The sequence below is a fragment of the Cherax quadricarinatus genome, chromosome 15 (assembly GCF_038502225.1).
Source record: "Cherax quadricarinatus isolate ZL_2023a chromosome 15, ASM3850222v1, whole genome shotgun sequence".
Taxonomy (NCBI): domain Eukaryota; kingdom Metazoa; phylum Arthropoda; class Malacostraca; order Decapoda; family Parastacidae; genus Cherax; species Cherax quadricarinatus.
In genome coordinates this window covers 753,856-775,074 of record NC_091306.1, presented here as the reverse complement: position 1 = coordinate 775,074, position 21,219 = coordinate 753,856, and the positions used below count along the sequence as shown (strand labels likewise).

The window sequence follows — 21,219 nt, the reverse complement described above, 5'->3', positions numbered from 1 at the left end:
GTCCCAGACCAGGCCTCTCAGTGGGTCAAGGCCTGAGCAAGCAGGCTATTAGGGTTGGCTGCATGACGATACTAGAATCTGCATGAAAGTATCATCCGTTGAGGACACGGTAAATCTCCAAGCAGATATAAACCAAATTTTCCAATGGGCTGCAGAAAACAATGATGTTTATTGAAGACTAATTAAAGTTACGTCGTTATGAAAAATTTAAGGAAATAAAAGCTAGAAAGGCGTATAAAACAATTACTAACTATACAACAGAACGAAAAACTAATGTGAAGAACTTGGGAGTGATTATGTCAGAGGATTTCACTTTCAAGGATCTCATCTATGTCACTATCATGTCTACGAGGAAAATGACAGGTTAGATAATGAGAACCTTCAAAACAAGGGGTGCCATACCAATGGTGATCCTCTTCAAGTCACTTGTTCTCTAGACTGGAATACTGCTGTTCACTAACAACCCTATTCAAGGCAGGCGAGACTGCAAATCTAGAGTTTGTTCAGAGAACCTTCGCTGCACACATTAGTTCAGTCAAGCGTTTTAATTTCTGTGACGTTTGAACCCCTCAAGGAAGGTTCCTTGATGTTGGTGAGGGGCTCTTGATTTAGGGAATTGGATCTGTGCTCCAGTTCCCCGAATTAAGCCTGAATGCCTTCCACATATCCCCCCCCCAGGCGCTGTATAATCCTCCGGGTTTAGCGCTTCCCCCTTGATTATAATAATAATAATGTGACGTTTGAAGTCCCTTGACTTGTACTCTCCGGAATGCAGGCAAGAAAGATACATCATAATTTACATCTGGAAAATCCTAGAGGGACTTGTCCCAGATCTGCACACAGAAATCATTCCCTACGAAAGCAAAAGACTGACAGACGTAACATACCCCCAGCGAAAAGCATGGGTAGTTTCTGGGGCCCCAAACTATTCGACAGCCTCTCAACATACATAAGGAGATTACCAATAGATCTTTGGCTGTCTTCAAGGGGGAGCTGGAGACACCGAAAGTCAGTGCCCAATCAGCCGAGTTATGGTTCGTACATTGGATTGCATGCGGCCAACAGTAATAGCATGAGTGATCAGGCCCCGATCCACCGAAAGACCTGGTCGAGAACCGGGCCGCGGGGGCGCTGACTTCTGGAACAACCACCAGATAGACTCCAGGTTGAATGTATGAGCCCACAGCCAGCTTGGTCAGGAACTGATTTGAGGAACTTGTTTAGTTCCCTCTTGAAGACCACCAGGGTTGTGTTGGTAATTTCCCTCACACAAAGTATGTGGTCAGTCTTATTGTTATTATCTTGACTATGTACTTGATTAACCAGACATTTTAATGAAATATCTTGCATGGTTTGCAAAATGTAACATAAATTGTTGATATTCATGCAGATGTAATCCTATTAACCATTACTGGGACTAGTTCGTAAGCTTTTTTGTGTATGTATTTGCTCTTGCACTGCTGTCCACGGGATGGATATGGGGCGCAAAATAAACTGTCCACTTCGGCGGCAAAAATCTAAAAATTGAAATTCTACCTCTTCACAATCTTTTGAAGAAAAAATATTATATAGTTTTGCTATTTCTTTTTACTCGACATCTGTTTTTGTCGTATAAAAAAGAATATTCTCTTCACCTCACTTAAAAAAATTTATTGTACAGTATATACGTAAGTTTATAAAACGAAAGAATGCTATTGAAATTTTGTATTGTTGCCATTGGTGGCCACCTGTGGGTCTTGTGTTTTATTCTTGATGGGGGAGGCCTGGTCACAGACCGGGCCGCGGGGGCGTTGACCCCCGGAACTCTCTCCAGGTAAACTCCTGGTAATAGATGGTTGGATGGGTCGAGGATAAATAGAGGAGGAGGAGCAGGAAGAAGCGATGACGATGAATAGGAAGAGAAGGTGGTGGAGGAAGAAGAGACAAGGAAGATGAGGAAGAGACGAGGAAGATGAGGAGGAAGAGGAAGAAACGAGGAGGAGGAGGAGGAGGAGGAGGAGGAGGATGAAGAATAGGAAGATGAGGACAACGACGACGACTTGTGGGAGAAGTAGGTAATGGGAAGAACGAGGAGGACTGGATTGGGACGGAGAGGCTTGGAGGATATATAAACCTTTGGTAAATTTCGAGAATCTACCTGGAGGTTACCTGGAGGTTATTCCGGGGATCAACGCCCCCGCGGCCCGGTCCACGACCAGGCCTCCCGATGGATCAGGGCCTGATCAACTAGGCTGTTACTGCTGGCCGCACGCAGTCCGACGTACGAGCCACAGCCCGGCTGATCCGGCACCGACTTTAGGTATCTGTCCAGCTCTCTCTTGAAGGCAGCCAGGGGTTTATTGGCAATTCCCCTAATGCTTGATGGGAGGCTGTTGAACAGTTTTGGGCCCCGGACACTTATGGTGTTTTCTCTTAGTGTACCAATGGCGCCCCTACTTTTTATTGGCGGCATTTTGCATCGCCTGCCCAGTCTTTTACTTTCGTAGGGAGTGATTTCTGTGTGCAGATTTGGGACCATTCCTTCCAAGATTTTCCAAGTGTAGATTATGATATATCTCTCCCTATCTACTCCCGGAGCTCGGCCGTGGGGGTTACTTTTATCTTCATAATCAACAAAACGTAAATGGTAACATCAGCAGAGGAGCTGCAAACATTCAGCATGCCAGAAGCTGAGCTGGAGAGTAGCACCTGCAACCGCAGGCTTTGTTGCCTTATTCTATTTATTAAATCTACATTATTTACCACATTATAACCCTTTTTTTTGTCCTCGGAGCAACCATAGCCCAAACATAAATCTTTATTTTTTTTAAATAAGTTTTACCGGAATAAAACAGTAAATAAATGCTGATTCTTGATTATTATAATTTTATAAATTGGTTACTGAAAATCACCATAAATAAACTTTGTGTGGAGTAGAGTAAGAGTGTGATGTGAGAAGTGGGTCATAGTGTGTGTGTACTCACCTATTTGTGCTTGCAGGAGTCGAGTCACAGTTCCTGGCCCCGCTTCTTCGCAGTTAGCTACTATGTTCACTCTCTCCTTGCTCCAAGAGCTTTGTCGTACCTCTTCTTAAAGCTATGTATGGATCCTGCCTCCACTGCTTTACTCTCCAGATTCTTCCAGTTTTTGACAACTTAATGACTGAAGAAATACTTCCTAACATCCTTGTGGCTCATCTGAGTTTTCAACTTTCAGATAAGATCCTTTGTTCCTGTGCCCCATCTTTGAAACATCCTGTTCCTATCCACCTTGTCAATTCCTTCAGTATTTATGTCTTTATCATGTTTCCCACCTACCTGGATACCTACCATCCAGGTATCCAGGTATCCCTCCTGGCCTCCAGTATCGTCAGGCTGATTTCCTTTAATCTCTCCTGGTAGGACATTTGTTCTTAGCTCCGGGACTAGTCTTGTTGCAAACCTTCGTACTTTTTCTAATTTCTTGACGTTCTTGACCAAATGTGGGTTCCATACTGGTGCTACATACTATAATATGGGTCTGACGTACACGGTGCACAGTGTCTTGAATGACTCCTTACTTACCTGGAGATTACCTGGAGAGAGTTTCGGGGGTCAACGCCCCCGCGGCCCGGTCTGTGACCAGGCCTCCTGGTGGATCAGCGCCTGATCAACCAGGCTGTTGCTGCTGGCTGCACGCAAACCAACGTACGAGCCACAGCCCGGCTGATCAGGAACTCTATTTTTAGGTTTGCCAGGAGCCCATATGCTGCAGCGGTTACTTGGTTGATATGCGCCTCAGATTTGTTCGGTATGATCTTTTTCCTTGAGTGAAGTTTGCAGCCTTTGACCCTGTAGCATGTACTTCGTCTGCGATCTTCTTTGTCCTTCCCCCAATCTTCATTGTGTGTGTGTGTGTGTGTGTGTGTGTGTGTGTGTGTGTGTGTGTGTGTGTGTGTGTGTGTGTGTGTGAATAAGACAAACTCCTGAGATTAATTTCCAGGAAGCACTAAATCTGTCAGTGGAGTTGCATCAGTGGGATTAAGCATCACTTCCAATACTTGGAGAAACAGGAACTCGCGGGGCAACGCAGATAACATTTACCACATTTTTATCTTACTATGCTGCATCCAGGAAGCTACTGAAGGAGATAACTGCAGAACACTTGCAAGGTTCTATAAGAATTCGCAGCACGAAGTTCAGAAGCAGTGTGATCTTCCAGACTCTTCAAGCAGACCAGGTCCTTCCAAAGACCACAAACAGTCCTGTTGGGACAACTCCATTGTGGAGAGGTAGGTAGACCCAAACATTGACACTGCTCCAAGAATGGACAAAGCTCGCCTCCTAGTGGTGAATGCGCCACATGTTGGGGATTTCCTCTTGGTTGTCCTTAATTTCTCCTTGGTCACTTGCCTCGACCTTCAGATCATTCACATTTGTGTAGCTCTTCTCCGAGCTGACGCTATTTTCACCGACCACAGGCGTATCTGTGGCAGTGTGTTGGCAGACCAATTTGTGCTCCATGGAAATTAAACCAGACATAAGATCAGCGATATCAATATCAAATAAAGCCCATCAAAATGGACGTATCAGCCAATCAGAATGGAACCATCGGACACCCAGACCAGATGGCAGCCTGAAGTTCCCAAATGGAATCAACGTTTTAATCTGGTCTTACATTAAATCGTATTAAATATTTTTAGTTTGGTCCTTTAGTATTATTTTGCTTTGTAGATGAATGGTTCAGAGAACCGACATGTTGATAAATTAGACACAAGTGCAACTCTTGGGTATCTTTATTGAGGAAACGTTTCGCCACACAGTGGCTTCATCAGTCCATACGTAGGAGAAACTTGAAGAACAGGAGGAGAATGAGGTAATCAGTCCCTCAACCTTGAGTCGATGTGTTCAGTCCATCAATCTTGAATATCATGATCCAAGTAACTGGGGATATCTTTAATCGATTATTATTATTAAAGATTCACCGGTATTCTCCCTCTCTAGGGAGTGTCTGAGACCTAAGTCTTCCATGGGAGGAGGCACAAGTACCCCGTCATCTTTGGAACCAACTGTCCCCAGGCCTAGCCACAAGCTAGGCCTCTCTGGTCTGCCATCCCCACCCCAAGGGGGCTAATGGGAATGACAGGCTTGTGAGCTGCAAGCTCGGGCTCAGGCACCTACCCTACCCTAGAAGGGCTGGGCATGGTGTCGATGTGTCTTTAATTGAATACCTTTCCCTAGGAGCTGTATGACTCCAATCAAAAAATATAATAATGATAATAATAATATTAATTATTATTACTTAATATTATTATTATTATTATTATTATTATTATTATTATTATTATTAGTAGTAGTAGTAGTAGTAGTAGTAGTAGTAGTAGTAGTAGTAGTAGTAATATAATGATGACTGATAACAATAATAATGATGAGGAGTATTAAAACATATAATTAATATTTTAATATTTGTTGATACATTAGCGACTCATCATATACAAACATTCAAATGGCCATTTATTTTAAATAACCACCTTCCTGGTTCATTCACTATGTTCTTTGTAATGACAGTCCCTACGTCTCATCTTATCTCATATTCATCTCTGTTTTTCCCTGTATCTCTCATAGTACATTGTACTTCATGTTGTAATTTGTTTACTGTAATTTTTACCACTGAATATATCATTGCTTAGTTAATTTTAAGTTAATTTTAAGCCTGCCCACAATGCTCTGCATACAAGGGGCTTTTGGCATGTACACTCAACCACTGTATTTCTTTTGTACAACTATGTATCATGTCCAGATAATAAATAAATAAATAAATAGTCTGGTATAATGTGCGTCTGACATCTTCACTCATCTGTCTCGTGTGTGAGTTACTTATTTAAATATCTTAACTACTGCTTCTTCATCTCGCGGTCCAACCTTATCTTTATTATCATCTTATATCTGTATCAGTCTTGTCTTCAGCTGACCACCATTATCATCCTACACCTGCATCAGTGTAGTCTTCAGCTGACCACCATTATCATCCTACACCTGCATCAGTGTAGTCTTCAGCTGACCACCATTATCATCCTACACCTGCATCAGTGTAGTCTTCAGCTGACCACCATTATCATCCTACACCTGCATCAGTGTAGTCTTCAGCTGACCACCATTATCATCCTACACCTGCATCAGTGTAGTCTTCAGCTGACCACCATTATCATCCTACACCTGCATCAGTGTAGTCTTCAGCTGACCACCATTATCATCCTACACCTGCATCAGTGTAGTCTTCAGCTGACCACCATTATCATCCTACACCTGCATCAGTGTAGTCTTCAGCTGACCACCATTATCATCCTACACCTGCATCATTCTTGTCTTCACCTGACCACCATTATCATCCTACACCTGCATCAGTGTAGTCTTCAGCTGACCACCATTATCATCCTACACCTGCATCAGTGTAGTCTTCAGCTGACCACCATTATCATCCTACACCTGCATCAGTGTAGTCTTCAGCTGACCACCATTATCATCCTACACCTGCATCAGTGTAGTCTTCAGCTGACCACCATTATCATCCTACACCTGCATCAGTGTAGTCTTCAGCTGACCACCATTATCATCCTACACCTGCATCATTCTTGTCTTCACCTGACCACCATTATCATCCTACACCTGCATCAGTCTTGTCTTCACCTGACCACCATTATCATCCTACACCTGCATCAGTCTTGTCTTCACCTGACCACCATTATCATCCTACACCTGCATCAGTCTTGTCTTCACCTGACCACCATTATCATCCTACACCTGCATCAGTCTTGTCTTCACCTGACCACCATTATCATCCTACACCTGCATCAGTCTTGTCTTCACCTGACCACCATTATCATCCTACACCTGCATCAGTCTTGTCTTCATCTGACCACCATTATCATCCTACACCTGCATCAGTTTTGTCTTCACCTGACCACCATTATCATCCTACACCTGCATCAGTTTTGTCTTCACCTGACCACCATTATCATCCTACACCTGCATCAGTCTTGTCTTCACCTGACCACCATTATCATCCTACACCTGCATCAGTCTTGTCTTCACCTGACCACCATTATCATCCTACACCTGCATCAGTCTTGTCTTCACCTGACCACCATTATCATCCTACACCTGCATCAGTCTTGTCTTCACCTGACCACCATTATCATCCTACACCTGAATCAGTCTTGTCTTCACCTGACCACCATTATCATCCTACACCTGCATCAGTCTTGTCTTCACCTGACCACCATTATCATCCTACACCTGCATCAGTCTTGTCTTCACCTGACCACCATTATCATCCTACACCTGCATCAGTCTTGTCTTCACCTGACCACCATTATCATCCTACACCTGCATCAGTCTTGTCTTCACCTGACCACCATTATCATCCTACACCTGCATCAGTCTTGTCTTCACCTGACCACCATTATCATCCTACACCTGAATCAGTCTTGTCTTCACCTGACCACCATTATCATCCTACACCTGCATCAGTTTTGTCTTCACCTGACCACCATTATCATCCTACACCTGCATCAGTCTTGTCTTCACCTGACCACCATTATCATCCTACACCTGCATCAGTCTTGTCTTCACCTGACCACCATTATCATCCTACACCTGAATCAGTCTTGTCTTCACCTGACCACCATTATCATCCTACACCTGCATCAGTCTTGTCTTCACCTGACCACCATTATCATCCTACACCTGCATCAGTGTAGTCTTCAGCTGACCACCATTATCATCCTACACCTGCATCAGTCTTGTCTTCACCTGACCACCATTATCATCCTACACCTGCATCAGTCTTGTCTTCACCTGACCACCATTATCATCCTACACCTGCATCAGTCTTGTCTTCACCTGACCACCATTATCATCCTACACCTGCATCAGTTTTGTCTTCACCTGACCACCATTATCATCCTACACCTGCATCAGTTTTGTCTTCACCTGACCACCATTATCATCCTACACCTGCATCAGTCTTGTCTTCACCTGACCACCATTATCATCCTACACCTGCATCAGTTTTGTCTTCACCTGACCACCATTATCATCCTACACCTGCATCAGTCTTGTCTTCACCTGACCACCATTATCATCCTACACCTGCATCAGTTTTGTCTTCACCTGACCACCATTATCATCCTACACCTGCATCAGTTTTGTCTTCACCTGACCACCATTATCATCCTACACCTGCATCAGTTTTGTCTTCACCTGACCACCATTATCATCCTACACCTGCATCAGTCTTGTCTTCACCTGACCACCATTATCATCCTACACCTGCATCAGTCTTGTCTTCACCTGACCACCATTATCATCCTACACCTGCATCAGTTTTGTCTTCACCTGACCACCATTATCATCCTACACCTGCATCAGTTTTGTCTTCACCTGACCGCCGCTTTTGTCAATAAATGTTATCTGGTGATTGTTCCATATCTGTTACTGTCTTTAGTTTGTACATGTGTGTTTGTGGATGTGGGGGATGAGTGATGTGTGAGTTTAGTCCACTGTCTGTGTACTGTATACGGTTATGGAGGATAGGTGGTATATGAGTATACTTGCCTGTGAGTGCTAGTGGATGTGTGAGGATAGATGGAGTGTGAGCTTTAGCGTGATTAATGTGAAGGGGTAGGTGGTGTGAAAGAATACTCGCCTGTGTGTTTGTGGATGTGGTTGGATGAATGGTGTGGAAGTTATACTGGCCTGTGTGTGCTTGTTAATGTGAAGGGATAGTTGGTGTGAGAGTTATACTTGCCCATATATACTTGGGAATGTGAAGGGATGGAGTCTGTGAGTATACTCATATTAACAAGCATATACTCGTAAAGTTTGTTAATGTGAAAGGATAGATTGTGAGTAAGTATATTCGCCTGTGTGCTTGCGAGAGTTCAGAATGAGCTATTGGGTTATTACATATGGGTAAATATTCATGTATATATCTGCCATGTGTGACGGTCATGTAGGTCTGCGGTTCACCAGCAGTAGCAGGACATCATTTAGGAAAGTTGGCTTTAAGCCGTGAATTTAGAAGCCCTTAATAAACCGAATGAAGGCGAATCGGAGGCGTGAGCATACATCGTCATTCAAGCAAAATATTTTAAATTTCTTTATGGTTCCCGTAGTCTATCAGGAAAAGCTTATGTTAATTCTGTCCATCAAGGTACAGTAGTGGATACACATTATTAACTGTTATATAAATAAAAATAATTAAAGGGTAAGCGCAGATCTTATTGAAACTCAGCCACCACCACTTTACTCTGTGTAATTGTTTAATCTATATGGAATATTGGTCAGTGCTGACGGCCCCGTTCAGGACAGGAGAAAAATCAAAGCTGAAGCAAATACAGAAATCGTTATGACTCACATAGAGTCAATAAAACATTTAAATTTCAGAGAATGCTTGAAAGTCTTAAATATGTACTCATTGGAACTGAGATACATGATAATATATACTCTAATATATACTTGAGGGCCTTTTCCATAACCTACACACTGCCATAACAACATACTGGAGTGAGAGATATGGGAGGAAGAGCAAAATACACCCAGTGAAAAGTAAGGGCGCCTTGGGCACAATAAGGGAACACTGTATCAACGTTCCTGGTCCTAGGTTATTCAACATCTTACCAGAAGATATCAGAAACACTACTGGGACAAGTGTAGAAGTCTTCAAGAGGAAACTGGACAAGTATCCTCACCAGATGCCAGATCAACCAGGCTGTTATGAATATGTGGGTCAAAGGCCACCAGCAGCAACAGTCTGGTTGACCATGAAAGCACCAGTCAAGCCTGGCCCAAGGCCTGGCACTGTAAATGTGACCTGACCTGACTAGGTTGAGTCACTGGCTTAATCCGGTAGGAGACTTGGACCTGCCTCGCATAGGCCGGTAGGCCTGCTGCAGTGTTCCTTCTTATGTTCTGATGTTCTTAACAACTCTAGGAACTCACCATAGGTATATTCCCGGGCATCGCTAAGACATTTAACAAATGCAGTTATGGAGAGATTAGCCATGAAATATAATCACTAGGTGTAACAGGAACAATGCTAAAACTGATATTAAATTTTGTAACGAATAGAACGCAAAGAATACAATAGCAGTCAACTAAAACGAAAATCACTTCCCAAAGGCACAGTCCAGATGCCTTTACTGTTTTTCATCCTAATATCAGATATAGAACCAAAACAATAGCTTATATAATTTTTCTAAGGATGGACCAATAAACCAGTGGAAGGCCTAGGTCAAGTGACCAAAAGCTCCAGCTGCTGGTTATTATATGGATAAGACCCGCGTCATATGGTTAATTAAGACCCTCTTTCCTGACAAATTTTACCTAATCTAAGATTAGCCACAGCATCGTATCAGCCTTAGCGGACGATACTAAAATAAGCATGAAAGCTGCCTCAGTAGAAGGCAAGGGAAATTTTTAAGCGGATTAATAATAGTCTTCCAGTGATAATTGAGATATCCACATTAATTTTAGTTTTCAGTAGGCCTACTGGCTCATCCTACGCAGGCCCTTCTCAGTCCCAACCGTTCTCACTGAAATTTCTGGTAGGTTGTTCCACTAGTCTGTAAATTTGCTTCCAAGTTAGTACTAGTACTCCTGTAACCTTCTATCTCTGAATTTATCTAACTCGGATCCATTGTTTCGAGTTATTTCTTAGTTAGATATTCTCACCTTCCTATTTATATCTCCTTTATTTATACCCGTTTTCCACTTGTATACTTAAAATTAATCATAATTTCTCTCCATCTACGTCTCTCAAGAGCGAGAATACTCACACACACATGTACGCATGCAAACACGTACACGCACATGCATGCAAGTACGCACTCACATGCATGCACGCACATGCACACACACACACACATACACACACACACACACACACACACACACACGCATACACACACACACACACACACACACACACACACACACACGCACACACAAACATACACACGCACACACACACACACAAGCACACACACACACACACGCACACACACACACACACACACACACACACACACACACACACACACACACACACACACACACACACACACAAGCACGTTGCACACAGCAGCAGTCAAAAATGTAGATTCATGACCTCACCAGAGTCGTCTATATTTGGTGCTGCTCTGCCCTGGGTGGAGCCACATAGACACTTGGCTCAGGAATGTGTCATTTTTCCTTGGCACTCTTGTTCACGCACACTCCTTTTGTTTTCACCTCAATTTTTTTCCTTGTGTTATTTGTCTTCTGGTCTCTTGTCACATTTTCACCTATTATATCATGCCCATTTCTTTCATTTTTCTAATGCGAATTTTTCCTACTTTGTGTTTTCCCTCTTTACTCTTCGTGTTTTTCACTTTCCTCTTTGGTCGTCACATCGAGTTTTCCTTCGATGTGTTCGTGTTCTCAGTCAACTCATTGCCTCTTAGTTTATTACACACAGACTCTGTTAGGAAATTACGGTAGGAAAGTAGCTGCGAGTGCCTCGTAGCTAAGTGATAAGTTCAGTTCACAACCGAGAGACCCGGGCTCAACCATGGGCGAGGCGAGGCGATAGGCAAGTCATACTAACACCTGCTGCTTCTGTTTACTTACGAGCCAGTTATCTATTGTGGGTCGTTTACTAAGGTTAATCACCTAGAAGACCTCATCAGACAAAAGCCACATTTTGGCTTTACTGGGTTACCCTAGGTTATTAACCCTTCGAGGTTAACAGCCTATATAAAGTCCGTAACTAACCATGACAAAGTGTAAATAAAACAATACTAATTTCTGTCTGGAGGATGCCAGTTATGCATTACACCTGAAGAGTTGGTCTGGGTTTTCCAAGACCATGTTATTTCTCTGTTGTCAGCGCTCCTCAGTTACGGCTGTCACTACCACAACTTACCCTCCTTTCAGGTAAAGGCTTTATTCGGTTTATTAACCCCGGAGGCTTAATGAACCAGGATAACCTAATAAAGCCAGTCACTGACTTATCTTTACTGATGTCCTCGACAGGTCCTTCTCACGAATGTTACCCACAAAAGTCGACTTTTAGATATCTATTTACAACAAGGTAACAGAAGCAACAGTGTTATAAAACTTGCCTTTACATCTTGCCCATTATTCAGCCCGGGGTCCTGAATCAAGAGCTCAAATTTCTACCAAAATGAGCTGCGAGGAGCAGCACTAATCACTGATCACACTGTTTGAAATACCACCAACACCGTCGACCCACACGAGAAGCAACACTGAACCCATCACCACTACCATCTCCGACCAATCCATACACACGAGGACCAGTGCTGAACACACAGTTGCATCATCGTCAGCACCACAAACCCACCCTCACACCCACCAGGGCAAGACTCTCGCACCTCTGGCTGCCTCCGTCCATCTGGTGGGCAACCGGCATCGTGTCTTCGAGCGGTGGCCGGTTACTCAAATAGCTCGCCGGATTTTTCCTGCCAGACGAACCTATAGGTTTGTTTACACATACTCTTAGTATAGATGTGAGGGTGGAGGGAAGCTTCGCTGAATGCTGAGGGTCACAGATGGAGGGAAGGGGACGCTGGCTGCAGCAGAAGGTGGGTAGACCACTTGTCGGGACCTCACAAGCACACGAAAGATGAGAAATGTTTGAAACATCTCTCTCTCCTTTTGGAACTGGGCCGGCCCAACCTTCCACTGGTGACGTCACTAATCGTAAACAACGGGGTTTATTCCTCTCTTTCTCCCCTCTTCTTTCCCCTCTCCTTTCCCCCTCTTCCTTTCTCTCTCTCTTTCTGCTCTTCCATCTACACTTTTCCTATTTCTTCCCTTACCTCTCTTCCTTCTCTCCCCATCTTTCCTCCTTCCCATCTACCATTTTCCTTCTCTTCTCCCATTATTCTTCCTTGCCCTCTCATTCTTTCTCTCTCTCTTCGTTCTCCTCTCCTTTCCTCTCCTACTCGGTGGGCTTTACAGACGAGCAACAAGTTATACTGGGTTCAACGGTAATCCTCACTTAGAGATGATTTTTCCATACATTGAGGTGCTTTTTCGCTTAAATCAGGTTTTATATAATTACCGAGGTGTCTGTAGGAGCCTCTGGGGACTTTTAAAAGTGAGTTTTTAACATTAAAAATTTAAAAGGGATTTTTAACTGATGCTAGTTGTTTGAACTCGGCATAAGCAAGCAAAAGTTTACTTAGGTACAGGTACACATACATACAATTATCATACAAAGTGGAAATTATCTAGAACAACCGAAAAAAAGTAAGAGTGACTTATTTCTATTGGCAGCCTTGATAGTATTTACTGTTGATATACCTTTGATATACCCGTGAGGGGTTTCGAGAGTTTTCTTACTCCCAGCCGGCTCTGGGCTAGGCTGGTTTGATGCTTGCCTGGTCGATCAGGCTGTTTCTGCCGGAGGCCCGTTGGCCCACATATCCATCACAGCCTGGTTGATCCGACACTTGGCCGAAGTACTTGCCTAGTTTCCTCTTGAAGACTTCTACACTTGATATTTGACTTTGTTTTAAATGTTTGATGTTTATTTTTATTACCAACATCGCTGAGTGATATACCAGGTCAAAGTGCTCTTCAGATCTTAATAAAACATCCTTACTTCTTCCCTTCCCCTCTTTCTATATTCCCTCTTCTTTCCTCAATCTTTTCTCTCTGCCCTTCTCTCTTCCATCTTTGCCCTTTTCGTTCCTCTCTCCCTTCTCCCTTACACCTATCATTACAGGGTCTTCCTTACCCTGCCATAACAGGGTCCTCCTTCCCCTCAAAACTCCATAAATGTATGCCAGAAGAAAATCAGAATGCAGATGTAATATACACAGACTTTGCAAAAGCATTTGACAAATGCGATCATGGTGTAATAGCCCATAAAATACGTGCTGAAGGAATAACTGGGAAAGTGGGGAGATGGATCTTCAACTTCCTAACAAATCGAACACAAAGAGTAGTGGTCAACAGAGTTAAATCGGAGGCTGCCATTTCAAATTCAAATTCAAATTCAAAGTTTATTCTCTATAATGATTACAATGTTGAATTTACAGAATTTGGTTGTTGTGTGGTTTACATGTAGTTAAATAATGATTACAGAGTGTATCACTAGAACGCCTAGCATGGCTAGGCATTTCGGGCAGACTTAGTTTAATTCTTTATTTTAAAATATTACAAATTATGAGGTAAGTTGGTATTATGGCTAAGTGACTAAATACTAGTTTGTGAGTTTAGCAATGTGAATGCTTTTGTTTTGGCACAGTACATAGTTTCAGTATTGGAGTATCATAGGATTCATTATTTTAAGATTGAGATTAATATTTCTGTTTATGGTCAAATGGGTGAGTGAGTGTAAGTGTGAACCACCAGGTGGTATTCGTGTAGTTAGTTGATGGGGTGTATCAGGGAGATAAGATGTTTTCTAATGGTAGTTTTGAAGGTGATGAATGTGTCTGCAGTTCTAGAGTTCTCAGGTAGGGTGCCATAGTGAAGAGCTCTGTTCCACAAGGCACAGTACTCGCACCCATCTTCAAGAGAGAGCTGGACAGATACCTAAGGTCAGTGCCGGATCAGCCGGGCTGTGGCTCGTACGTTGGACTGCGTGCGGCCAGCAGTAACAGCCTAGTTGATCAGGCCCTGATCTATCGGGAGGCCTGGTCATGGACCGGGCCGCGGGGGCGTTGATCCCCGGAATAACCTCCAGGTAACCCCTTCCATAACAGGGTCTTCCTTACCCTGTCATAACAGGGTCTTCCTTCCCCTGCCATAACAGGGTCTTCCCCTGCCATAACAGGGTCTTCCTTACCCTGCCATAACAGGGTCCTTCCCCTGCCATAACAGGGTCCTCCTTCCCCTACCATAATAAGGTCTTCCTTCCCCTGCCATAACAAGGTCTTCCTTACCCTGCCATAGCAGGGTCCTCCTTCCCCTGCCACAACAGGGCCTTCATTCCCTGCCATGACAGAGTTTTCCCTCCCCTTGCCATAACAGTACCTTCCCCCTGCCATAACAGAATCCTCCTTCCCCTTCCATAACAATGGAAGGAGGATGCCTTGAGGGTTGCATCTTGACCACTGAGGTGCGAGGGGACATGATCTACAATACCAAGGCGACTCACATTTCAGAAGTTTCCCCTCGTCTTGACACAATGCTGTGGTGAATAAATTGGAAGGAAATTAAAACTGGGATTTAGGGGAAAGCGCGGAATACAGGAAAGACAAATTAATTAATGAATACTAACTTTCTAATACAATAAGAATATTCTCACTGACTTGGCATCTCTTGGCTTTTGAAAGTTCTCTTTATCCAACCTATCCAAGGGAAGAAGGGAGGGAAAGAGGAAAAGAAGCAAGAAAAAGAAAAGGGGGAGAGAGGAAACGACGAGTGCAATAGAGGTGAGTAAAAGAGACAGAAGAAATAGATGAATGAAAGGGACAAAGGAGAGGGGACGATGAAGAGACGAGGTAAAGGGGGCGAGGAGATAAAAAACGACGAAATAGAGGGGCGAGGGAAAGAGACGAGAGAAAGAAAAGGGCAAGGGGGAAGTGACGAAAGAACGAGAGGGGCGTGGAAGAGGGGACGAGTGAAATAGATGCAATTTCCAGATCTTTCTCATATTAAGAGAAAAGTGTGATGGGTAGTAAGAATAAGAGTAACTTGAGCTCCTCGGCCACACTTCCTGTCGTATATGACCTCTTGTGTTTACTATCACTAGTTGAGTGCCTTGTAAACAACCTCCAGCCAGCAGGTCTAGCCAGCACATGTGGGCACCATGTGGCTTGACTATGTGCAAGTCTGACTCTTTCAGACGCAAGGTAGGGTAAGCGGGCATTTGAAAATCAATGATCGAGGGAAGCAGTGTAGGTAATCACTGACAGGCTATAAACGCTAACTCGTGTTTTCAGATTTGAGATAAGGAAAGGCGGAAGTGCTTTTTAGTGTCCAGGGTCTAAAACTGTTCAACAGCCTCCCACTAGGCATAAGGGGGAATTACCAATAGACCCCTGGCTGCCTTCAAGAGGGAACTGGTCAGATACCTAAAGTCAGTACCCGATCAGCTGGGCAGTAACTGTCTGGCTGATCAGGCCCTGATCCACCGGGAGGCCTGGTCAAGGACTGGGCCGCGAGGGCATTGACCCCTGGAATGCCCTCCAGGTACACTTCAGGTAGACTCTTAGATATCTTGGGAGATTGTTTAGTAACCTCTAGTGCTACTGGGCGCATCTCTTATATTGTCCTTGTGTAAATTACATAAAATTATCCTGGACATGTAACGCCAGTGGGTTATTGCCCAGTCACTGAGTACTACAGTACTACTGTAGTAGGTTCGCGGTCTTGTCCCGGCCTGGGTCTTTTCCATGTGGTGACCCGGCAAGGTAGAAAATGTGAAATTCGTAATCCTGTGCGTCCTTCCACTTCCCTTAAGTGACACGCTCTACCTTGCATCTCATGATACACAGTTTCTGGCCCATGTGATTGTCCAAATATCCGTGTGTGTAAGGGCTTACTCCAGTATAGAGCTGAGCTCTCTCTAAGCTGAGATTATAACAGGTTGGTCTCGCGTGTTGAGTCAAGAATGGGGGGACATCGTCGCTAACTCGTGTAGTTATTGTAAACATAATTAATTACTTTCCAGTTCCCTTTAAACGGTGTGAATTATAATTATGCATCAACCAGTGTCTTCTCTCTATCCTATTATCTTTTATTCCTTGCTCCTTTCCTGTTATGCTAAAGTATTCAATAAATTGTGTGTCTGTTCCCCAGTTATCCATTTCTCTCTCTGCCACTGCAGTCTCACATTTCTAGCCTCTCCTTATCTCTAGCCTCTCCCTATCTCTCTCTAGAGGAGGGATAAGAAGAAATAAGTGGAGATGAGGACTAAATAATGAGAGGAATAAGGGAGAGGGATGAGGGGAGGCGAATGATGGAGGACAGTAAGTGTTTGAAGATGAGGAGGGAGAAAACTGATGGAGTGGAAGGCGACACAGGAATAATAATAATAATAATAATAATAATAATAATAATAATAATAATAATTATAATAATCTTTATTTTTACAAGTACTTAATATGACGTATACAGAAGACAGCAGACATCAGTGACATACTATATAGAAAGCCTCTTGTTATGCAAAGCATTGCGGGCAAATTAGGTTAATTTTGTCTCCCATTATGCAACCCACACTAGTCAACTAACACCCAGGTACCTATTTACTGCTAGACGAACAGGAACAGCAGGTGTCTTAAGGAAACACGCCCAATATTTCTCCAGTACCGGGGATCGAATCACGGACCTCAGTGTGTGAACTGAGTGCGCTACCAACCTAGCTACTGAACACCAAAGCACAAGAATGAGAGGGAAGGTGCTGAGAGAGGAAAAAAAAGTGAGAGGTATTGGAGGGAGAAGCGTGATCAGAGAGGAAAGAGGGAAGGATTAGGGAGAGAGAAGGAGGGTGAAGGATAATAGAGAGGGGAGAAGGAAGGACAAGGACTAACGAGAGGGAAGGAGAGAGAGACGGAGGAGAGTGGGTGGGGTTAAGACCAATGGATTCCCAGAAGCAATTAGGTCATCCACTCCGGAAGTGAGGGGGAAACTGCTAGCTTCATGGTGATGAATGTTGGAGTGAGGGAGAGTGAGGGTGAGTGAGGGAGAGCGAGGGTGAGTGAGGGAGAGCGAGGGTGTGAGTGAGGTTTACCTACCTACCTACCTGGAGTCTACTTTTAGGGAGTTCCCGGGGTCAATGCCCCCCACGGCCCAGTCCATGACCACTCCTCACAGTGGATCAGAGCCTAATCAACCAGGCTGTTACTGCTGGCGACACGCAATCCAGTGTACTAACCACAGCCCGGCTGATCATGCCCTAGAGCTGCACTTCAAGGAGTACAGCTCTAGGGCCTTCAAACGTTCCCAATAATTGAGGTGCCTTACTGAATTTATACGAACAGTGAGCTCCTCTGTACGGTCTCCAGATCTGCAGTTTCACCTTCCTTGAAAGGGGCTGTTAGTGTGCATCAATATTCCAGCCTAAATAGAACAAGTGCCGTAAATTGGATCATCACTGGCATGGAATCCCTTGTTATGAACGTTCTCATTATCCATCCTATCATTTTCCTAGCAGTTGTGATGATGACACTGTGGTGGTCCTTGAAGATTGGATCTGACATTATCACTCCTAAGTCCTTCACGTTAGTTTTTAGTTCTATTATGTAATTAGAATTCGTTAGATACACTGTTCTAGCTTTAAATTCCTCAAGTTCTCCATAATGGAGTAGGTGGAATTTGTCTTGAACGAACATCATATTGCTTTCTGCAGCGCACTGGAAGACTTGGTTTATATCAGCTTGGAGACTTACCGTGTCTTCAGTGAATGACACTCTCATGCAGATTCTAGTATCGTCTCCGAAGGAAGACAGCGCTATGGTTTGCATTTCTATGTCCAGAAGCTTGATTGCTTGAGCACTCATCTTACACACTGAGGTCTGTGGTTCGATCCTTGGTAAGGTTGAAAGTTTTAGGACGTGTTTCCTTAAGACACCTGCTGCTGTCTCTGTTCACCTATCAGTAAAATAGGAATTTTGGTGTTAGTTGATTGGTGTGGATGGCATCCTAATTTTCCCGAAATGCTCTGCATAACCAGGGGCTTTCCATACAGCAGTATGTCACTGATGTCAGCTAGGTCTGTAAAAGTTGTACAAGTAGGTCTTCATCCAACCTTTGGACGAAGATCTACTTACACGAATGGATGGTCCCACTGTGATCCCGTCTCCTCCTGCTTCGACTCACCTGACTGCAGTATATAAGCCACTTCTCTGGCCCTGTGCTGTACTTCCTACAAGAGTGATGGACTGAACACACCGATTCCAGGCTGAGGGACTGATTACCTCAAACTCCTCCTCTCCTTATGCCTTCCTGCTTTGTATTGGACTGATGAAGCCACTGTGTGGCGAAACGTTTTTTTAATAAAGATTCCCATATGTTGCATAAGTGTCTGAATTCTTCAACATTACTTGTAGAAATAAAGATTATTATTATTATTTTTATTATAAGAGGGTGAAGGGGGAGTACTGTGCCTTGTGAAACAAAACTTTTTACTGTGGCAGCTTCTTACTTATCTCTGACTATTACTCTCTGCGTTCTCTTGGAAAGAAAGTTAAAGATCCATTTGTCCATTTTTCAAGCTATTCCTTCAACATGCATTTTGTGCGCTGTTACACCATGATCGAACTTGTCGAAGGCTTCTGCAAAACCTGTGTATACTACTTCTGCATTCTATTTGTCCTCCACAGCATCCCAGACCATGTCATAATGGTCCAATAGTTGTGAGAGGCACGATCGACCTGCTCTCAACCTGTGTTACCCTGGGAATCCGAGTGGGTGGCGATCTTGCTTCTTAGAACTCTTTCAAAGATTATTATGATGTGCAAGGTTAGAGCTATTGGTCTACAATTCTTTGCTATTGCTTTACTGCCACTTTTGTGGAATGGGGCTATATCCGTTGTTTTAAGCGATTGTGAGATAATCCTTGTGTCCAGGCTCCCTCTCCATAGCATGCATGAGGCGCGTGCAAGGGGTTTCTTGCAGTTCTTGATGAACACTGAGTTCCACGAGTCTGGGCCTGGGGGCAAAGTGAGACTTATGGTGAGGGCGAGTGAGAGAAAGGGTGAGTGTGAGAGTGAAGGAGAGAGGGAGACACAGTTCCTTCTTACATCTGTGGTGGGGATGGTGCCCCGCACAGTTCCTTCTTGCATCTGTGGTGGGGATGGTGCCCCGCACAGTTCCTTCTTGCATCTGTGGTGGGGATGGTGCCCCGCACTCTACCTTCTTGCATCTGTGGTGGGGATGGTGCCCCGCACTCTACCTTCTTGCATCTGTGGTGGGGATGGTGCCCCGCACTCTACCTTCTTGCATCTGTGGTGGGGATGGTGCCCCGCACAGTTCCTTCTTGCATCTGTGGTGGGGATGGTGCCCCGCACAGTTCCTTCTTGCATCTGTGGTGGGGATGGTGCCCCGCACAGTTCTTCCTTGCATCTGTGGTGGGGATGGTGCCCCGCGCACAGTTCCTTCTTACATCTGTGGTGGGGATGGTGCCCCGCACTCTACCTTCTTACATCTGTGGTGGGGATGGTGCCCCGCACTCTACCTTCTTACATCTGTGGTGGGGATGGTGCCCCACACAGCATCTGTGGTGGGGATGGTGCCCCGCACAGTTCCTTCTTACATCTGTGGTGGGGATGGTGCCCCGCACTCTACCTTCTTACATCTGTGGTGGGGATGGTGCCCCGCACTCTACCTTCTTACATCTGTGGTGGGGATGGTGCCCCGCACTCTACCTTCTTACATCTGTGGTGGGGATGGTGCCCCGCACTCTACCTTCTTACATCTGTGGTGGGGATGGTGCCCCACACTCTACCTTCTTACATCTGTGGTGGGGATGGTGCCTCGCACTCTACCTTCTTACATCTGTGGTGGGGATGGTGCCCCGCACTCTACCTTCTTGCATCTGTGGTGGGGATGGTGCCCCGCACTGTACCTTCTTGCATCTGTGGTGGGGATGGTGCCCCGCACTCTACCTTCTTACATCTGTGGTGGGGATGGTGCCCCGCACTCTACCTTCTTACATCTGTGGTGGGGATGGTGCCCCGCACAGTTACCTTCTTACATCTGTGGTGGGGATGGTGCCCCGCACTCTACCTTCTTACATCTGTGGTGGAGATGGTGCCCCGCACTCTACCTTCTTACATCTGTGGTGGGGATGGTGCCCCGCACAGTTCCTTCTTACATCTGTGGTGGGGATGGTGCCCCACACAGTTCCTTCTTACATCTGTGGTGGGGATGGTGCCCCGCACAGTTCCTTCTTACATCTGTGGTGGAGATGGTGCCCCACACAGTTCCTTCTTACATCTGTGGTGGGGATGGTGCCCCGCACAGTTCCTTCTTACATCTGTGGTGGGGATGGTGCCCCGCACTCTACCTTCTTACATCTGTGGTGGGGATGGTGCCCCGCACTCTACCTTCTTACATCTGTGGTGGAGATGGTTCCCCGCACAGTTCCTTCTTACATCTGTGGTGGGGATGGTGCCCCGCACTCTACCTTCTTACATCTGTGGTGGAGATGGTTCCCCGCACAGTTCCTTCTTACATCTGTGGTGGGGATGGTTCCCCGCACAGTTCCTTCTTACATCTGTGGTGGGGATGGTGCCCCGCACTC

At 44.8% G+C, this 21,219-nt stretch overlaps 1 protein-coding gene across 12 annotated transcripts in view; it reads right to left on the bottom strand.

Annotated features, from left to right (window-relative positions):
- The window catches only part of LOC128692119 (serine-rich adhesin for platelets), a 580,093-nt gene that overhangs the window by 229,388 nt on the left and 329,486 nt on the right, over positions 1–21,219 (bottom strand). The window contains exon 1 of one of the 12 annotated variants that reach the window (XM_070085072.1): positions 12,514–12,532. The exons of 3 other annotated variants lie outside the window; for them this stretch is intronic. The gene's annotated coding sequence lies outside the window, so the exon portion shown is untranslated. Of the gene's footprint in view, positions 1–12,232; positions 12,395–12,513; positions 12,533–21,219 lie in introns of those variants that run through there. 8 more of the 12 variants (XM_070085066.1, XM_070085064.1, XM_070085068.1 and 5 more) reach the window with 8 other exon arrangements.